The sequence below is a fragment of the Brassica napus genome, chromosome C3, assembly GCF_020379485.1.
Source record: "Brassica napus cultivar Da-Ae chromosome C3, Da-Ae, whole genome shotgun sequence".
NCBI classification, from domain to species: domain Eukaryota; kingdom Viridiplantae; phylum Streptophyta; class Magnoliopsida; order Brassicales; family Brassicaceae; genus Brassica; species Brassica napus.
Window position 1 is genome coordinate 34,051,952 of NC_063446.1, and position 18,368 is coordinate 34,070,319.

General features: G+C 31.0%; 2 long non-coding RNA genes across 2 annotated transcripts; both read right to left on the reverse strand.

The window, feature by feature from the left end:
• Positions 1–15: 15 nt before the first annotated feature.
• On the reverse strand, positions 16–10,026 carry LOC125583696. The gene is made up of 3 exons (XR_007320744.1): positions 4,813–10,026; positions 2,863–4,711; positions 16–2,760 (listed from the first exon to the last, which is right to left on the reverse strand). It is a non-coding gene; the product is annotated as an uncharacterized LOC125583696 (long non-coding RNA).
• A 1,379-nt stretch (positions 10,027–11,405) lies between these two features.
• LOC125583697 lies at positions 11,406–17,383 on the reverse strand. The gene is made up of 3 exons (XR_007320745.1): positions 13,768–17,383; positions 11,786–13,666; positions 11,406–11,684 (listed from the first exon to the last, which is right to left on the reverse strand). It is a non-coding gene; the product is annotated as an uncharacterized LOC125583697 (long non-coding RNA).
• Between the last annotated feature and the right edge of the window lie 985 nt (positions 17,384–18,368).

Consider the following 18,368-nt stretch of genomic DNA (forward strand, 5'->3'; position numbering starts at 1 on the left):
TGAAAACTCCAGCAATTTAGTTTGTAAAACCGTATTTTAAAAATTATTGTCAACAACTATAGAGTTATAAATTCTATTTACAAATTATTGTCAACAACTATAGCGGATAAAAGATTCGGTAGCCGTTGTGGTCGTGGTGGTGTCGGATGGCTATGGTGGTGACGAGCGATGGTGGTAAAAACAATAGAAAACTCCTAAAACAATCAAACACTTCTTTGCAGCCTCTGTTCCTGAAATGAACGTTGCCTTTTTTTCCCATTATTTCAAGCCTGGCCTGTAAAAGAACAGAGTAGAAGCTTTGAGATACGATCAACATAAAGACTTATTCACATAAAAGAACCACATGTGATATAATCTGTAAAAAGAAGAGACAACATCTGCGGGGAAGATCAAACAATTCACTACACACCGGGATGGCGTTAACTCAAGCAAGTCTCCACATCGATACAAACCCCAATTGACAAAATCAGAGACTTGAGCCGAATCCTTGCTCTGGAGCACAGAACATGATTCGGTCTAACTGTGCATCGACGCTGAGTCCAGGCTGGAGAGACGCAGAACAGACAAACAATGCGATAACTGAGAGCTCTAACACTGACGGTTAAAGCAACACACCCTTGCAATGAGGAGGACATAACAAAGGTATGGAAAAACCAGAGAAGAGGAGCAGCCATAGAAGACAGATCCTGAAAACTCTTAACTTTGCTTGCAAACGCAAAACACAGAAACGAAACAACCACACAGCCGCTCCATAACCTGTGCACGGTCCGACGGGAATGAACCGTCACCAACCCTGAGTAACAAACAGACCCTCGTCGAACGACGAGACACTAAGTCGCCGGCAAGGGAGAGCCAATCACTCCACTCCACAGCGAAGAGTAACTCTTCGGATAACCACACGACCATACCAGGAGGAGAGAGCCCACCCATCACCGTCACTCGCCTCCGCCTCTGTTCACACCGCAAGACCTTCAAAGACAAAATCGAGATTCACGATGAGAACGCCGAAGAGCTGACTCCGATCCACCACCACGACCACTCCAGAGAAGAACCCCCGACCTCAGATCTACATCTCCCGGAGCGGATGAAGACAACCCTCGGCGGAGCTTCCCCCACAATATCACGCATATTGACAAAGGACCGAAAGATGGCAAAGCAGAGCAAAAATCAAAGAGGAGAGTGAGAGGAGGAAGCCTCTGGTGGCCACGAACGGAGAAGAAGGCCACCGGAGCAGATATCTAACGTCGAAAGTTTTGTGAGAGGTTGAGGTTTCTAAGAAAGGACAGAGAAAAGAACTTTGATGTGTTCTTGAGAATAAATATCGAAGATAGAAACCGTCCAGGAATAGGGGTATAATGGTCAATACATTTTTTTTAAAAAAAGACAAAAGCCCTAAATGTGCAATGAACTAATTATGGAATAGTTCTTGTGTGTACACTGCAATTACTCTTTTTTTTAATATATTGTTTAATGACATTTTTAAACACATATGTTTTTGGATAGCTTTATATTCCTATACATCATAACCGAGGGCCCGACTCTAACTATGCCCATAAACTTACAATATCCAAACAGAGCATAATTTTAAAATCCGAAATCTTGATACCTGAAAGAACCGATTCCCAAACGAATACCGAAATACCTATGCCTAACTAATTATGTAAATAAATAAAACTTTCTTTGTTAACCGGTTTGAATTCTTGTCACAAATGGAACAATTGCATTCAAACCTGTAGAATTATTATGTTAACACGTAAACTATATGATGTCCAATTATTATGGTAAAGACAATTAATGAAGTAGTCATGAAGAATGAAAAAGGAATGTAAAGATATAATAAAAATTAAAATAGGTACATTATACTTTAAACTTTTGTAATAAATGATGTCGAATTAATTGAAAAATATAATAAATTAAATGGTTAAAATTAGTTAAAAAAGGAATGAATAAGATGTAAAAATCACTTAAAATTAGGTAAATAAAGTTTTGTACTTCTGTTTTAATATTATACATAGAAATCACTGAATTGTTAGAGATGAGCGTAGTTATTCCTTACATGTCTCTCCTCGTACTATGTACATGGTCTTTATTTAACTTGTAAACTTTGGAAATTGACTTGAACAAAGTCGAATATCAAATAATCTATTTAAATTACTTTCAAATTCAAAAAAGTATCGAGTATCAAAAATAAATAACTACTTGACATTGTTGGGTTTTTACTCATTTTTACTAATAAACATATGTACATTTTCCTAAAATATGCATAATTTTTTATAGCCTAGCATGTGAGCATTGTTCTTCGGCAATTAACTTTTCTCTCAATTCTAATCACCTTATGCAATTTATTTCGCGCTCTGAGTTTCTATCTTAAACTTTTCTTTCTACAATTGTATCTCGCAGTCCGCCTTACAACATTGAATCAAAGATTCCTTCACATTCTTATGCTTTGACTCAGTGTTCTCAATAGATTACAATCAAAAGAAAATAGATAATGATTTTCTTTAGCTAAGAAGATCGCGAGCACAATACACAAACCATTTATTACATCCAAACCATTATTCTAGGAGATACATATATTTGATGAGATTACAATATCTCGTGGTTATACAGCACCATCTTTTATACAACAACATGCGCCAGATTCACAAGATGTCCTTATACCCCATTTATCGTTAATGTGTCCTACACAATACTCTTCGCAAGTCTTCCCACACGGCTGCTTTGGGAAGCATTGTTTTAATTCTTTATTGATTCCAACACCTATGTAACAACAGTTATAAATCGTTATATACATTCAAAATAAAGCAAAAAAAAATGTGTTCACAATAAAAGTAAAATCGAGTTATAAGAATAAGCTAATACCAAAAATACGATCAGAGCAGTGCACAGAAGATACGATGAGGAAGATACTGACAACATATGCAAGTAGCATTTTCTTGGTGATAGCCATTTTTATGATATCTTCTTAACTTTTTAAATTTTTTATATTTTTTGTTTTACTTCAGATTGTTATATATATATAACAAAAAAAATATACGTAAAAGGTTTTTTTGAAGTCAAAAGAATCATTTCGATTTATTTCTTCAGATTATAGTCAAAAGAAAATATTCTATTTCGTAATTATGTTTCAATATAGGCAGGGTAATATTTTAATCTTTCATGAAAAATATTTGGTAAACATAAAAGACATACTTAATTTCAAAATAAGTTTCTATAATATGAATAAAAAAAAAGGTATAGTTTCGTAGTCAAATACATCAAAGGAAGCAAATCTTTTTGATTTATCGAATCCGTGATTTTAATGTTTGTTCAAATCTCCCCTTAGAGACATGAATCCTCTCTAAAGTTTTAAAATCTAACTAGAGCTTGATCCGCTTGTCTGTTGTGTTTTACTTTTTCTTTTTTAATAAATTGTTTAATGACATTTCTAACACATATGCTTTTGGATAGCTTTATATTCCTATACATAATAACCGAGGACCCGACTCGAACTATGCCCATAAACTTACAATATCCAAACAGAGCATAATTTTAAAATCCAAAATCATGAGACCTGAAAAAACCGATTCGTACCCAAACGAATACCGAAATACCCATGCCTAACTAATTATGTAAATAAGTAAAACTTTCTTTGTTAACCGGTTTGAATTCCGGTCACAAATGGAACAATTGCATTCAAACCTGTAGTATTATTATGTTAACACGTAAACTAAATGATGTTGAATTATTATGGTAAAGACAATTAATGAAGTAGTCATGAAGAATGAAAAAGGAATGTAAAGATATAATAAAACTTAAAATAGGTACATTATACTTTAAATTTCTGTAATAAATGATGTCGAATTAATTAGAAAATACAATAAATGAAATGGTTAAAATTAGTTTAAAAAGAAATGAATAAGATGTAAAAATCGCTTAAAATTAGGTAAATAATGTTTTGTACTTCTGTTTTAATATTATACATAGAAATCACTGAATTGTTAGAGATGAGCATAGTTATTCCTTACCTGTCTCTCCTCGTACTCTGTACATGGTCTTTATTTAACTTGTAAAATTTGGAAAGTGACTTGAACAAAGTCGAATATCAAATAATCTATTTAAATTACTTTCAAATGCAAAAAAGTATCGAGTATCAAAAATAAATAACTACTTGACATTGTTGGGTTTTTACTCATTTTTACTAATAAACATATGTACATTTTCCTAAACTATACATAATTTTTTATAGCCTAGCATGTCAGCATTCTTCTTCGAGAATTAACTTTTCCCTCAATTCTAATCACCTTATGCAATTTATTTCGCGCTCTGAGTTTCTATCTTAAACTTTTCTTTCTACAATTGTATCTCGCAATCCGCCTTACAACATTGAATCAAAGATTCCTTCACATTCTTATGTTTTGCCTCAGTGTTCTCAATAGATTACAATCAAAACAAAATATATAATGATTTTCTTTAGCTAAGAAGATCGAGAGAACAATACACAAACCATTTATTACATCCAAACCATTATTCTAGGAGATACATATATTTGATGAGATTACAATATCTCGTGGTTATACAGCACCATCTTTTATACAACAACATGTGCCAGATTCACAAGATGTCCTTATACCCCATTTATCGTTAATGTGTCCTACACAGTACTCTTCGCAAATCTTCCCACACGGCTGCTTTGGGAAGCATTGTTTTAATTCTTTATTGATTCCAGCACCTATGTAACAACAGTTATAAATCGTTATATACATTCAAAATAAAGAAAAAAAAATGTGTTCACAATAAAAGTAAAATCGAGTTATAAGAATAAGCTAATACCAAGAATGCGATCAGAGCAGTGCACAGAAGATACGATGAGGAAGATACTGACAACATATGCAAGTAGCATTTTCTTGGTGATAGCCATTTTTATGATATCTTCTTAACTTTTTATATTTTTTATATTTTTGTTTTACTTCGGATTGTTATATATATATATATATATATATAATATATATATATATATATATAACAAAAAAATATACGTAAAAGGTATTTTTAAGTCAAAAGAATCATTTTGATTTATTTCTTCAGATTATAGTCAAAAGAAAATAGTCTATTTCGTAATTATGTTTCAATATAGGTAGGGTAATATTTTAATCTTTCATGAAAAATATTTGGTAAACATAAAAGACATACTTAATTTCAAAATAAGTTTCTATAATATGAATAAAAACAAAGTTTAGTTTCGTAGTCAAATACATCAAAGGAAGCAAATCTTTTTGATTTATCGAATCCGTGATTTTAATGTTTGTTCAAATCTCCCCTTAGAGACATGAATCCTCTCTAAATTTTTGAAATCTAACTAGAACTTGATCCGCTTGTCTGTTGTGTTTTACTTTTTCTTTTTTAATAAATTGTTTAATGACATTTCTAAACATATATGCTTTTGGATAGCTTTATATTCCTATACATAATAACCGAGGACCCGACTCGAACTATGCCCATAAACTTACAATATCCAAACAGAGCATAATTTAAAAATCCAAAATCATGAGACCTGAAAAAACCGATTCGTACCCAAACGAATACCGAAATACCCATGCCTAACTAATTATGTAAATAAGTAAAACTTTCTTTGTTAACCGGTTTGAATTCTGGTCACAAATGGAAGAATTGCATTCAAACCTGTAGAATTATTATATTAACACGTAAACTAAATGATGTCGAATTATTATGGTAAAGACAATTAATGAAGTAGTCATGAAGAATGAAAAAGGAATGTAAATATATAATAAAAACTTAAAATAGGTACATTATATTTTACCCTTCTGTAATAAATGATGTCGAATTATTGGAAAAAATTATAAATTAAAGGGTTAAAAATAGTTTAAAAAGGAATGATTAAGATGTAAAAAACACTTAAAATTAGGTAATAATGTTTTGTACTTCTGTTTTTATTTAATACATAGAAATCACTGAATTGTTAGAGATGAGCATAGTTATTCCTTACCTGTCTCGCCTCGTACTCTGCACATGGTCTTTATCTAACTTGTAAAATTTGAAAATCGACTTGAACAAAGTAGAATATCAAATAATCTATTTAAATTACTTTCAAATGCAAAAAAGTGTAGAGTATTAAAAATAAATAACTACTTGACATTGTTGGGTTTTTACTCATTTTTACTAATATGTACATTTTCCTAAATGAGGTTGCGCAAGTACGTAAGAGAGAGAATATAATCATTCATTTTTGTCTATTTATGAAAGTAACCGGAGACAACTTGTGTGAAAAAAAGAGTAGCCGGACACGTCTTCCCACACTGGCATAGAGGACCTTGCTCTTCTTGTATACATGGGATTTGATGTCGCGTCAGAGGCCGGACTCTGAGTCGTCTCCATGGCTTCAGAAAGATGGCGATGAGCGACTCTGCAAAATATAGAGTTAAGGGTTAAGAGATGCCTCGAATTGTACAAGCGTTTGGAAACATAATAAATTAAGATTTGTGTGGTAGTGTCCAGATAAACCTAGCAACCCATTTTGTATCTCAGCCCAAACTAATCGGAATTGTAGTTTAACCGGACAGTTTGGTACCACATTAAGGGTTGTGTACATATGTATAGATGGTACGGTGGCTGGGCCGTAGGGTATTTTATCAAGGTGTTTGAATTTACAAGTTACTTATGTTATTAGCATATCAAAGATTTTAAATCATAGCCAAATGTAAAGTTATTTATCCTGTTATCAATTATGAAACCCGAGCAATTTGGTACCCCACTGGTTTTTAGGGGAAGATGCACGGTGGCTGGCTATAGGGTATGTTATCTTGGATTTGAAAATGCAAGTTAATTATGTTATTAGAGGATAAAGGATTCGTTAACCATATTTTTAAAATCAAGACCAAATATAAACTTAGTTAGCCGGTTATTAATAATGAAAACCCCAACAACCGTATTTTAAAATCAGAGCCAACTATAAATTTAGTTAGCTGGTTATTAAAAATGAAAACTCCAGCAATTTAGTTTGTAAAACCGTATTTTAAAAATTATTGTCAACAACTATAGAGTTATAAATTCTATTTACAAATTATTGTCAACAACTATAGCGGATAAAAGATTCGGTAGCCGTTGTGGTCGTGGTGGTGTCGGATGGCTATGGTGGTGACGAGCGATGGTGGTAAAAACAATAGAAAACTCCTAAAACAATCAAACACTTCTTTGCAGCCTCTGTTCCTGAAATGAACGTTGCCTTTTTTCCCATTATTTCAAGCCTGGCCTGTAAAAGAACAGAGTAGAAGCTTTGAGATACGATCAACATAAAGACTTATTCACATAAAAGAACCACATGTGATATAATCTGTAAAAAGAAGAGACAACATCTGCGGGGAAGATCAAACAATTCACTACACACCGGGATGGCGTTAACTCAAGCAAGTCTCCACATCGATACAAACCCCAATTGACAAAATCAGAGACTTGAGCCGAATCCTTGCTCTGGAGCACAGAACATGATTCGGTCTAACTGTGCATCTACGCTGAGTCCAGGCTGGAGAGACGCAGAACAGACAAACAATGCGATAACTGAGAGCTCTAACACTGACGGTTAAAGCAACACACCCTTGCAATGAGGAGGACATAACAAAGGTATGGAAAAACCAGAGAAGAGGAGCAGCCATAGAAGACAGATCCTGAAAACTCTTAACTTTGCTTGCAAACGCAAAACACAGAAACGAAACAACCACACAGCCGCTCCATAACCTGTGCACGGTCCGACGGGAATGAACCATCACCAACCCTGAGTAACAAACAGACCCTCGTCGAACGACGAGACACTAAGTCGCCGGCAAGGGAGAGCCAATCACTCCACTCCACAGCGAAGAGTAACTCTTCGGATAACCACACGACCATACCAGGAGGAGAGAGCCCACCCATCACCGTCACTCGCCTCCGCCTCTGTTCACACCGCAAGACCTTCAAAGACAAAATCAAGATTCACGATGAGAACGCCGAAGAGCTGACTCCGATCCACCACCACGACCACTCCAGAGAAGAACCCCCGACCTCAGATCTACATCTCCCGGAGCGGATGAAGACAACCCTCGGCGGAGCTTCCCCCACAATATCACGCATATTGACAAAGGACCGAAAGATGGCAAAGCAGAGCAAAAATCAAAGAGGAGAGTGAGAGGAGGAAGCCTCTGGTGGCCACGAACGGAGAAGAAGGCCACCAGAGCAGATATCTAACGTCGAAAGTTTTGTGAGAGGTTGAGGTTTCTAAGAAAGGACAGAGAAAAGAACTTTGATGTGTTCTTGAGAATAAATATCGAAGATAGAAACCGTCCAGGCATAGGGGTATAATGGTCAATACAATTTTTTTTTAAAAAGACAAAAGCCCTAAATGTGCAATGAACTAATTATGAAATAGTTCTTGTGTGTACACTGCAATTACTCTTTTTTTTAATATATTGTTTAATGACATTTTTAAACACATATGTTTTTGGATAGCTTTATATTCCTATACATCATAACCGAGGGCCCGACTCTAACTATGCCCATAAACTTACAATATCCAAACAGAGCATAATTTTAAAATCCGAAATCTTGATACCTGAAAGAACCGATTCCCAAACGAATACCGAAATACCTATGCCTAACTAATTATGTAAATAAATAAAACTTTCTTTGTTAACCGGTTTGAATTCTTGTCACAAATGGAACAATTGCATTCAAACCTGTAGAATTATTATGTTAACACGTAAACTAAATGATGTCGAATTATTATGGTAAAGACAATTAATGAAGTAGTCATGAAGAATGAAAAAGGAATGTAAAGATATAATAAAAATTAAAATAGGTACATTATACTTTAAACTTTTGTAATAAATGATGTCGAATTAATTGAAAAATATAATAAATTAAATGGTTAAAATTAGTTAAAAAGGAATGAATAAGATGTAAAAATCACTTAAAATTAGGTAAATAAAGTTTTGTACTTCTGTTTTAATATTATACATAGAAATCACTGAATTGTTAGAGATGAGCGTAGTTATTCCTTACATGTCTCTCCTCGTACTATGTACATGGTCTTTATTTAACTTGTAAACTTTGGAAATTGACTTGAACAAAGTCGAATATCAAATAATCTATTTAAATTACTTTCAAATTCAAAAAAGTATCGAGTATCAAAAATAAATAACTACTTGACATTGTTGGGTTTTTACTCATTTTTACTAATAAACATATGTACATTTTCCTAAAATATGCATAATTTTTATAGCCTAGCATGTGAGCATTGTTCTTCGGCAATTAACTTTTCTCTCAATTCTAATCACCTTATGCAATTTATTTCGCGCTCTGAGTTTCTATCTTAAACTTTTCTTTCTACAATTGTATCTCGCAGTCCGCCTTACAACATTGAATCAAAGATTCCTTCACATTCTTATGCTTTGACTCAGTGTTCTCAATAGATTACAATCAAAAGAAAATAGATAATGATTTTCTTTAGCTAAGAAGATCGAGAGCACAATACACAAACCATTTATTACATCCAAACCATTATTCTAGGAGATACATATATTTGATGAGATTAAAATATCTCGTGGTTATACAGCACCATCTTTTATACAACAACATGCGCCAGATTCACAAGATGTCCTTATACCCCATTTATCGTTAATGTGTCCTACACAATACTCTTCGCAAGTCTTCCCACACGGCTGCTTTGGGAAGCATTGTTTTAATTCTTTATTGATTCCAACACCTATGTAACAACAGTTATAAATCGTTATATACATTCAAAATAAAGCAAAAAAAAATGTGTTCACAATAAAAGTAAAATCGAGTTATAAGAATAAGCTAATACCAAAAATACGATCAGAGCAGTGCACAGAAGATACGATGAGGAAGATACTGACAACATATATGCAAGTAGCATTTTCTTGGTGATAGCCATTTTTATGATATCTTCTTAACTTTTTAAATTTTTTATATTTTTGTTTTACTTCAGATTGTTATATATATATAACAAAAAAAATATACGTAAAAGGTTTTTTTGAAGTCAAAAGAATCATTTCGATTTATTTCTTCAGATTATAGTCAAAAGAAAATATTCTATTTCGTAATTATGTTTCAATATAGGCAGGGTAATATTTTAATCTTTCATGAAAAATATTTGGTAAACATAAAAGACATACTTAATTTCAAAATAAGTTTCTATAATATGAATAAAAAAAAGGTATAGTTTCGTAGTCAAATACATCAAAGGAAGCAAATCTTTTTGATTTATCGAATCTGTGATTTTAATGTTTGTTCAAATCTCCCCTTAGAGACATGAATCCTCTCTAAAGTTTTAAAATCTAACTAGAGCTTGATCCGCTTGTCTGTTGTGTTTTACTTTTTCTTTTTTAATAAATTGTTTAATGACATTTCTAACACATATGCTTTTGGATAGCTTTATATTCCTATACATAATAACCGAGGACCCGACTCGAACTATGCCCATAAACTTACAATATCCAAACAGAGCATAATTTTAAAATCCAAAATCATGAGACCTGAAAAAACCGATTCGTACCCAAACGAATACCGAAATACCCATGCCTAACTAATTATGTAAATAAGTAAAACTTTCTTTGTTAACCGGTTTGAATTCCGGTCACAAATGGAACAATTGCATTCAAACCTGTAGTATTATTATGTTAACACGTAAACTAAATGATGTTGAATTATTATGGTAAAGACAATTAATGAAGTAGTCATGAAGAATGAAAAAGGAATGTAAAGATATAATAAAACTTAAAATAGGTACATTATACTTTAAATTTCTGTAATAAATGATGTCGAATTAATTAGAAAATACAATAAATGAAATGGTTAAAATTAGTTTAAAAAGAAATGAATAAGATGTAAAAATCGCTTAAAATTAGGTAAATAATGTTTTGTACTTCTGTTTTAATATTATACATAGAAATCACTGAATTGTTAGAGATGAGCATAGTTATTCCTTACCTGTCTCTCCTCGTACTCTGTACATGGTCTTTATTTAACTTGTAAAATTTGGAAAGTGACTTGAACAAAGTCGAATATCAAATAATCTATTTAAATTACTTTCAAATGCAAAAAAGTATCGAGTATCAAAAATAAATAACTACTTGACATTGTTGGGTTTTTACTCATTTTTACTAATAAACATATGTACATTTTCCTAAACTATACATAATTTTTTATAGCCTAGCATGTCAGCATTCTTCTTCGAGAATTAACTTTTCCCTCAATTCTAATCACCTTATGCAATTTATTTCGCGCTCTGAGTTTCTATCTTAAACTTTTCTTTCTACAATTGTATCTCGCAATCCGCCTTACAACATTGAATCAAAGATTCCTTCACATTCTTATGTTTTGCCTCAGTGTTCTCAATAGATTACAATCAAAACAAAATATATAATGATTTTCTTTAGCTAAGAAGATCGAGAGAACAATACACAAACCATTTATTACATCCAAACCATTATTCTAGGAGATACATATATTTGATGAGATTACAATATCTCGTGGTTATACAGCACCATCTTTTATACAACAACATGTGCCAGATTCACAAGATGTCCTTATACCCCATTTATCGTTAATGTGTCCTACACAGTACTCTTCGCAAATCTTCCCACACGGCTGCTTTGGGAAGCATTGTTTTAATTCTTTATTGATTCCAGCACCTATGTAACAACAGTTATAAATCGTTATATACATTCAAAATAAAGAAAAAAAAATGTGTTCACAATAAAAGTAAAATCGAGTTATAAGAATAAGCTAATACCAAGAATGCGATCAGAGCAGTGCACAGAAGATACGATGAGGAAGATACTGACAACATATGCAAGTAGCATTTTCTTGGTGATAGCCATTTTTATGATATCTTCTTAACTTTTTATATTTTTTATATTTTTGTTTTACTTCGGATTGTTATATATATATATATATATATATATAATATATATATATATATATATAACAAAAAAATATACGTAAAAGGTATTTTTAAGTCAAAAGAATCATTTTGATTTATTTCTTCAGATTATAGTCAAAAGAAAATAGTCTATTTCGTAATTATGTTTCAATATAGGTAGGGTAATATTTTAATCTTTCATGAAAAATATTTGGTAAACATAAAAGACATACTTAATTTCAAAATAAGTTTCTATAATATGAATAAAAACAAAGTTTAGTTTCGTAGTCAAATACATCAAAGGAAGCAAATCTTTTTGATTTATCGAATCCGTGATTTTAATGTTTGTTCAAATCTCCCCTTAGAGACATGAATCCTCTCTAAATTTTTGAAATCTAACTAGAACTTGATCCGCTTGTCTGTTGTGTTTTACTTTTTCTTTTTTAATAAATTGTTTAATGACATTTCTAAACATATATGCTTTTGGATAGCTTTATATTCCTATACATAATAACCGAGGACCCGACTCGAACTATGCCCATAAACTTACAATATCCAAACAGAGCATAATTTTAAAATCCAAAATCATGAGACCTGAAAAAACCGATTCGTACCCAAACGAATACCGAAATACCCATGCCTAACTAATTATGTAAATAAGTAAAACTTTCTTTGTTAACCGGTTTGAATTCCGGTCACAAATGGAACAATTGCATTCAAACCTGTAGTATTATTATGTTAACACGTAAACTAAATGATGTTGAATTATTATGGTAAAGACAATTAATGAAGTAGTCATGAAGAATGAAAAAGGAATGTAAAGATATAATAAAACTTAAAATAGGTACATTATACTTTAAATTTCTGTAATAAATGATGTCGAATTAATTAGAAAATACAATAAATGAAATGGTTAAAATTAGTTTAAAAAGAAATGAATAAGATGTAAAAATCACTTAAAATTAGGTAAATAATGTTTTGTACTTCTGTTTTAATATTATACATAGAAATCACTGAATTGTTAGAGATGAGCATAGTTATTCCTTACTTGTCTCTCCTCGTACTCTGTACATGGTCTTTATTTAACTTGTAAAATTTGGAAAGTGACTTGAACAAAGTCGAATATCAAATAATCTATTTAAATTACTTTCAAATGCAAAAAAGTATCGAGTATCAAAAATAAATAACTACTTGACATTGTTGGGTTTTTACTCATTTTTACTAATAAACATATGTACATTTTCCTAAACTATACATAATTTTTTATAGCCTAGCATGTCAGCATTCTTCTTCGGGAATTAACTTTTCCCTCAATTCTAATCACCTTATGCAATTTATTTCGCGCTCTGAGTTTCTATCTTAAACTTTTCTTTCTACAATTGTATCTCGCAATCCGCCTTACAACATTGAATCAAAGATTCCTTCACATTCTTATGTTTTGCCTCAGTGTTCTCAATAGATTACAATCAAAACAAAATATATAATGATTTTCTTTAGCTAAGAAGATCGAGAGAACAATACACAAACCATTTATTACATCCAAACCATTATTCTAGGAGATACATATATTTGATGAGATTACAATATCTCGTGGTTATACAGCACCATCTTTTATACAACAACATGTGCCAGATTCACAAGATGTCCTTATACCCCATTTATCGTTAATGTGTCCTACACAGTACTCTTCGCAAATCTTCCCACACGGCTGCTTTGGGAAGCATTGTTTTAATTCTTTATTGATTCCAGCACCTATGTAACAACAGTTATAAATCGTTATATACATTCAAAATAAAGAAAAAAAAATGTGTTCACAATAAAAGTAAAATCGAGTTATAAGAATAAGCTAATACCAAGAATGCGATCAGAGCAGTGCACAGAAGATACGATGAGGAAGATACTGACAACATATGCAAGTAGCATTTTCTTGGTGATAGCCATTTTTATGATATCTTCTTAACTTTTTATATTTTTATATTTTTGTTTTACTTCGGATTGTTATATATATATATATATATATATATAACAAAAAAATATACGTAAAAGGTATTTTTAAGTCAAAAGAATCATTTTGATTTATTTCTTCAGATTATAGTCAAAAGAAAATATTCTATTTCGTAATTATGTTTCAATATTGGTAGGGTAATATTTTAATCTTTCATGAAAAATATTTGGTAAACATAAAAGACATACTTAATTTCAAAATAAGTTTCTATAATATGAATAAAAACAAAGTTTAGTTTCGTAGTCAAATAAATCAAAGGAAGCAAATCTTTTTGATTTATCGAATCCGTGATTTTAATGTTTGTTCAAATCTCCCCTTAGAGACATGAATCCTCTCTAAATTTTTGAAATCTAACTAGAGCTTGATCCGCTTGTCTGTTGTGTTTTACTTTTTCTTTTTTTAATAAATTGTTTAATGACATTTCTAAACACATATACTTTTGGATAGCTTTATATTCCTATACATCATAACCGAGGACCCGACTCGAACTATGCCCATAAACTTACAATATCCAAACAGAGCATAATTTAAAAATCCAAAATCATGAGACCTGAAAAAACCGATTCGTACCCAAACGAATACCGAAATATGCATGCCTAACTAATTATGTAAATAAGTAAAACTTTCTTTGTTAACCGGTTTGAATTCTGGTCACAAATGGAAGAATTGCATTCAAACCTGTAGAATTATTATATTAACACGTAAACTAAATGATGTCGAATTATTATGGTAAAGACAATTAATGAAGTAGTCATGAAGAATGAAAAAGGAATGTAAATATATAATAAAAACTTAAAATAGGTACGTTATATTTTACCCTTCTGTAATAAATGATGTCGAATTATTGGAAAAAATTATAAATTAAAGGGTTAAAAATAGTTTAAAAAGGAATGATTAAGATGTAAAAAACACTTAAAATTAGGTAATAATGTTTTGTACTTCTGTTTTTATTTAATACATAGAAATCACTGAATTGTTAGAGATGAGCATAGTTATTCCTTACCTGTCTCGCCTCGTACTCTGCACATGGTCTTTATCTAACTTGTAAAATTTGAAAATCGACTTGAACAAAGTAGAATATCAAATAATCTATTTAAATTACTTTCAAATGCAAAAAAGTGTAGAGTATTAAAAATAAATAACTACTTGACATTGTTGGGTTTTTACTCATTTTTACTAATATGTACATTTTCCTAAACTATACGTAATTTTTTATAGCCTATCATGTGAGCATTCTTCTTCGGCAAGTAACTTTTCCCTCAATTGTAATCACCCTATGCAAGTTATTTCGCGCTATGAGTTTGTATCTTAAGCTTTTCTTTCTCCAATTGTACCTCGAAATCCGCTTTACAACATTGAATCAAAGATTCCTTCACATTCTTATGCTTTGACTCAGTGTTCTCAATAGATTACAATCAAAAGAAAATATATAATGATTTTCTTTAGCTAAGAAGATCGAGAGCACAATACACAAACCATTTATTACATCCAAACCATTATTCTAGGAGATACATATATTTGATGAGATTACAATATCTCGTGGTTATACAGCACCATCTTTTATACAACAACATGCGCCAGATTCACAAGATGTCCTTATATCCCATTTATCGTTAATGTGTCCTACACAGTACTCTTCGCAAGTCTTCCCACACGGCTGCTTTGGGAAGCATTGTTTAAATTCTTTTTTGATTCCAGCACCAATGTAACAACAGTTATAAATCGTTATATACATTCAAAATAAAACAAAAAAAAAATGTGTTCACCATAAAAGTAAAATCGAGTTATAAGAATAAGCTAATACCATGAATGCGATCAGAGCAGTGCACAGAAGATACGATGAGGAAGATACTGACAACATATGCATGTAGCATTTTCTTACTGATAGCCATTTTTATGATATCTTCTTAACTTTTTATATTTTTTATATTTTTGCTTTACTTTATATATATATATATATATAACAAAAAAATATACGTAAAAGGTATTTTTAGGTCAAAAGAATCATTTCGATTTATTTCTTCAGATTATAGTCAAAAGAAAATATTCTATTTCGTAATTATGTTTCAATATTGGTAGGGTAATATTTTAATCTTTCATGAAAAATATTTGGTAAACATAAAAGACATACTTAATTTCAAAATAAGTTTCCATAATATGAATAAAAACAAAGTATAGTTTTGTAGTCAAATACATCAAAGGAAGCAAATCTTTTTGATTTATCGAATCCGTGATTTTAATGTTTGTTCAAATCTCCCCTTAGAGACATGAATCCTCTCTAAAGTTTAAAAATCTAACTAGAGCTTGATCCGCTTATCTGTTGTGTTTTACCTTTTCTTTTTTTTAATAAATTGTTTAATGAAATTTCTAAACACATATGCTTTTGGATAGCTTTATATTCCTATACATCATTACCGAGGACCCGACTCGAACTATGCCCATAAAGTTACAATATCCAAACAGAGCATAATTTTAAAATCCAAAATCATGAGACCTGAAAAAACCGATTCGTACCCAAACGAATACTGAAATACGCATGCCTAACTAATTATGTAAATAAGTAAAACTTTCTTTGTTAACCGGTTTGAATTCTGGTCACAAATGGAACAATTGCATTCAAACCTGTAGAATTATTATGTTAACACGTAAACTAAACGATGTCGAATTATTATGGTAAAGACAATTAATGAAGTAGTCATGAAGAATGAAAAAGGAATGTAAAGATATAATAAAACTTAAAATAGGTACATTATACTTTAAACTTCTGTAATAAATGATGTCGGATTAATTAGAAAATATAATAAATAAAATTGTTAAAATTAGTTTAAAAAGGAATGATTGAAATGTAAAAATCACTTAAAATTAGGTAAATAATGTTTTGTACTTCTGTTTTAATTTAATACATAGAAATCACTGAATTGTTAGAGATGAGCATAGTTATTCCTTACCTGTCTCGCCTCGTACTCTGTACATGGTCTTTATCTAACTTGTAAAATTTGAAAATTGACTTGAACAAAGTAGAATATCAAATAATCTATTTAAATTACTTTAAAATACAAAAAAATGTAGAGTATTAAAAATAAATAACTACTTGATATTGTTGGGTGTTTACTCATTTTTATTAATATGTACATTTTCCTAAACTATACGTAATTTTTTATAGCCTATCATGTGAGCATTCTTCTTCGGCAAGTAACTTTTCCCTCAATTGTAATCACCTTATGCAAGTTATTTCGCGCTATGAGTTTGTATCTTAAGCTTTTCTTTCTACAATTGTACCTCGCAATCCGCCTTACAACATTGAATCAAAGATTCCTTCACATTCTTATGCTTTGACTCAGTGTTCTCAATAGATTACAATCAAAAGAAAATAGATAATGATTTTCTTTAGCTAAGAAGATCGAGAGCACAATACACAAACCATTTATTACATCCAAACCATTATTCTAGGAGATACATATATTTGATGAGATTACAATATCTCGTGGTTATACAGCACCATCTTTTATACAACAACATGCGCCAGATTCACAAGATGTCCTTATACCCCATTTATCGTTAATGTGTCCTACACAGTACTCTTCGCAAGTCTTCCCACACGGCTGCTTTGAGAAGCATTGTTTTAATTCTTTATTGATTCCAGCACCTATGTAACAACAGTTATAAATCGTTATATACATTCAAAATAATGCAAAAAAAAATTTGTTCACAATAAAAGTAAAATCGATTTATAAGAATAAGCTAATACCAAGAATGCGATCAGAGCAGTGCACAGAAGATACGATGAGGAAGATACTGAAAACATATGCAAGTAGCATTTTCTTGGTGATAGCCATTTTTATGATATCTTCTTAACCTTTTATATTTTTTATATTTTTGTTTTACTTCGGATTGTTATATATATATATATATATATAACAAAAAATATACGTAAAAGGTATTTTTAAGTCAAAAGAATCATTTCGATTTATATCTTCAGATTATAGTCAAAAGAAAATATTCTATTTAGTAATTATGTTTCAATATTGGTAGGGTAATATTTTAATCTTTCATGAAAAATATTTGGTAAACATAAAAGACATACTTAATTTCAAAATAAGTTTCTATAATATGAATAAAAACAAAGTACAGTTTCGTAGTCAAATACATCAAAGGAAGCAATCTTTTTGATTTATCGAATCTGTGATTTTAATGTTTGTTCAAATCTCCCCTTAGAGACATGAATCCTCCCTAAAGTTTTAAAATCTAACTAGAGCTTGATCCGCTTGTCTGTTGTGTTTTACTTTTTCTTTTTTAATAAATTGTTTAATAACATTTCTAAACTCATATGCTTTTGGATAGCTTTATATTCCTATACATCATAACCGAGGAGCCGACTCGAACTATGCCCATAAACTTACAATATCCAAACAGAGCATAATTTAAAAATCCAAAATCCTGATACCTGAA